We start from the raw sequence: 4,327 nt of genomic DNA on the forward strand, positions 1-4,327 counted from the left end.
CTCTTCTTGAGAACTATCATATGCCAATATAAAATTAAGAAAAAAAAATTATTTTGAAATTTATGGATCAATTAAAAATAAATTTAAATTTTGAGCTAAAAATAGAACATTTTGAAACTATAAACAAAAGTAGACATTTGCCAAAAATTTCCTCTCCCCTCTATTTTATTATTAATTGAATCAGTATAATGTTTTAGGGGTGATGGCGGCAGGCATGAGGGGAGAAAGAATTAATTAAATAAATTATATTAAAAAAAGGTAAAGAAAAGGAAAAAGAAAACGTCGACAGCAGGGTTCGAACCTGCGCGGGCGAAGCCCAACAGATTTCAAGTCTGTCTCCTTAACCACTCGGACATATCGACCGTTTGTTAAACGGCATGGTGTAATGCTAAAATCTGTAAACAAAATTGAGATTTCAAAATTTCAAAATTTCAAAATTTGACTTTTAATCAAAATCATAATTGTTAACAATAAAATTATATAAACGCTCGTTATCAAGTTTACTATGACAGGTTGTCATTATTATCAATTGGCTCATAGTACATTTTATACTATTATTTACATTTTTTATACTTTTTATTTTTAAAATTTCATATATAATTCCATAATTGGGAATCCATCCATAAAATACCATTTTATAATCCACTAGTCAAATGAAAATATAATGTGGGTAGGCAAACATAATTTTTATAATACAACCCATTACACAAATCATTCTATAAATAAAATAAATTATTTTTTTAGACTGTTTTTAAATATAATAAAATGAATTGAAATATTTATAAATATAGTGATATAATTTAAAATATATATATACCAATTTAATATAAACATCACAATAATCCATCTGAGGGGCTTATTTTGTAAATGTCATTTGATATAAAAAAATATTTGATAGAAAGAATCAATATTGATTTATGTATATGATAACAACGACGAAGTTATGGAGAAGAACAAAATTTAAAGATATATATATTTAAAAGAATAAGGGAAAGTTAAAAAACTAGTAGAATGAGACTTGAAATTTTTGTTGAAGTTGTGTTGCTTCGACTAGTAGTGGGTGATAATTAATGATTAACAATTCTAAATACTTTACATTAATTATTAATGTTTCGTGGAGGCATTAGTCCTATCACAAATCTAATATTAAGTAAAACCTCTTAAAATTGATAGATTTAAATCTTGTGTTTACCATAAAAAAATATAACATTATTTTCTCATTTCATATATGTCCACGACTTTACTCAATTTATTTCTATTCATCGCTTTACATAATATTGTAATGAGTGTGTATAGATAAAAGTAAAATGTAGAAAAATTCAAAATTAAGCCGAGACAAAAAATCTTTACAAGCTGGACAACCCCTTAGAACGTTGCAACCTTCAACTTAGCAACCAAATATACAATGGGTAATTTAAAATCCAACAAAAACTCACTTAAAATCAAATGAGTAACCGAAATCTTGAATGAGAAAACCCAAACAACTTAGTGGATATATCAAATTAAACCAGAACCCAAAAGAAAAACACTATCAACTCACCAAAACTCGTTGAAACAAACTTCAACTTTGCTGGAAGCTATGAAGCACAAATACTTCATGTGAGACAAAGAATCCATATCAGACACATATTGGATACTGATACTTCCAGATACTTTCCAGATACGTATTTGAAACGTGATTTGACGTATTTATTTCTACGCGTATTTTTTTTTTTTAAAAAAAAAGACAAGTAACTCATCTAATGTTTTCCAATCTAAAACTAGGCAACCTATTTAAAAGGCTCACTACTCGAGTCCAAAACTAAAAGGAAAAAATAAATAAATAACGGACCAAACCCTAGATTAGAATCATCTAATCTCCATCTTCACATTTGAATCCCCACAAAGTCCACCAAAATATAAACCATTTGGATATATTCAACCATTCAACGAAGAAGTTCTTCGTTTATCTTCATACTTCTCCCTCTAATCTTGTTCTTCTTCTTCTTTGCAATATGAGTCACTTTTCTATTACATTTTATTAACTATTGTACTTCAACATCTTAAATATTGCTTTTTTGTATTGTATTTTAGTGTTTGCTTTTTATTTTGTGCTATTGTTATTAACTTGTAGGCTAAATATATCTATATCTTAGAATTTTTTTAAAGAAAAAGGAAATGTATCTTCAACGTATTAGCACTTTACAGTTTTTAACAGTAAACGATCGTTATAAAGAAAAGTGACTATTTTCGTGGTCCAATCTATATGCAAACTCATTGCATAGGATGCCCCCACTCACATGTCTGAACATGAACGATCTGTGGATCACATCGTTTTTAGCACTTTACAACTTCTTGTAACAACTACAGAGTGAGCTGCATTCAGTAGTGTTACCAGGATGAGATACCTAATTTCATCTATATACTTATTAGACCATTTAGGCTATATAATGTTAACTTGATCTTGTTTATGTCACTACATAAAGTTACAATATTCAGACTATAGCTATGAATATGTTTATTTGATTTTTATAATAGAATGCAAAATCAACAATTTATTATTATTTGATAAATAGAATATTTAACACGAACTGTGAGTTCTAGGACATTCCCAACAATCTCCCACTTAGACTAAAACTCCAGTGAGAACAGATATATACAATATAATGTTGAGAAACATAAAGGAAAAATACAATAAACTAGGGCATCTCTAATACTATAGATATTCTCCCACTTGCCCTAGATTACACTACTCGAAGTCCTAGTCCAACTAGTTGCCCCTCGAACACTTTAGCCGAGAGGACCTTTGTAAATGGATCAGCAAGGTTGTCTTTAGAGGTAATCTTTGTGACGATCACATCTCCTCGATGTACTATCTCTTTAATGAGACGGTATTTTCTTTCAATGTGTTTTCCACGTTTGTGACTCCTTGGTTCTTTTGAGTTGGAAACAACACCACTATTGTCACAATACAATGTGATAGGCATCTGCACATCTAGAACTACTTCCAAATCAGCCAAGAATTCATGTAGTCATACTACTTTTTTAGCAATTTCACATGCAGCCACGTATTCCACTTCTATTGTAGAGTCAGCGATACAACTTTGCTTAATGCTTCTCCAAACTATAGCTCCTTCATTAAGAGTGAAAATCGATCCTGAAGTAGATTTCCTGGAATCTACGTTAGTCTGAAAATTAGAATCAGTGTATCCTGTAAGGATCAAAACCTTAGGTCCATACACAAACATATAGTCCCTCGTTCTCTTTAGATACTTAAGGATGTTTTTTACAGCAGTTCAATGACACAATTGGAACCTGCTGACAATTCCAACTGCAAATTATATGTCAGGGCGTGTACACAACATTGCGTACATCAAACTCCTAACTACATATGCGTATGGAATTCTTGTCATCTCCTCAACATCTTGAGGTGTCTTAGGACATTGTTCCTTCGACAAATGAATTTCATGTCTAAAAGGTAACATATCATTTTTGAAATTTTGCATATTATACCTTGACAACATCTTGTCAATATAAGATGCCTGAGATAGTGCTAATGTTCTATTCTTTCGATTCCGAAAGATTTATATTCCTAGAACATACTGAGCATCACCCAAATCTTTCATTTAGAACTGTGTTGCTAACCATCTCTTTATGTCAGCAAGGAAACTTGTCTCATTCCCAATGAGTAAGATATCATCAACATAAAGATTTGATCGCAGTGTCAACATTCTGATTAAAGTCATAAGATTTGATCGCAGTGTCAAACCTTATATTCCAGGATCTAGATGCTTGTTTCAATCCATAAATGGATCGATTAAGTTTACAGACTTTATGTTCCTGTTCTTTTTCGATGAACCCTTCTAGTTGAGACATAAAAATACTTTCATCAAGGTAGCCATTCAAAAAAGTTGTCTTGACATCCATTTGCCATATCTCATAGTCATAATATGTGCCAATGGAAAGAAGTATTCTTATTGACTTTATCGTGGCAACAAGAGAAAAAGTTTCTTCCTAATCAACTCCTTCTCTTTGGGTAAAAGCTTTTGCCATGAGTCTAGTTTTATAAGTTTGCACCTTGTCAGTTTCGTCTCGTTTCCTATTGTAGATCCATTTGCAACCTATAGGTATAACCCCATGAGGTTGATCTACAAGTTCCCAGGCAGAATTGAAGTACATAGACTCCATTTCATCTTCCATGGCTTTTATCTATTGTTCCCTGTCAACATCCTTCTATGCCTTATTAAAGGTTAATGGTGAAGGAAATCGGAAACGATGATTTTCGTGAGCAACGGAACAAGACTATTCCAAATTACAATCATGAACTAACATAACATTTACAGTCGAC

General features: G+C 31.3%; 1 non-coding gene across 1 annotated transcript; it reads right to left on the reverse strand.

The window, feature by feature from the left end:
- Positions 1–280: 280 nt before the first annotated feature.
- Positions 281–362, reverse strand: TRNAS-UGA (transfer RNA serine (anticodon UGA)). The gene has a single exon. It is a non-coding gene; the product is annotated as a tRNA-Ser (tRNA).
- Positions 363–4,327: the final 3,965 nt, after the last annotated feature.

This window comes from Benincasa hispida, chromosome 4, assembly GCF_027475165.1.
Source record: "Benincasa hispida cultivar pf3 chromosome 4, pf3_genome.v1.1, whole genome shotgun sequence".
Classification (NCBI taxonomy): domain Eukaryota; kingdom Viridiplantae; phylum Streptophyta; class Magnoliopsida; order Cucurbitales; family Cucurbitaceae; genus Benincasa; species Benincasa hispida.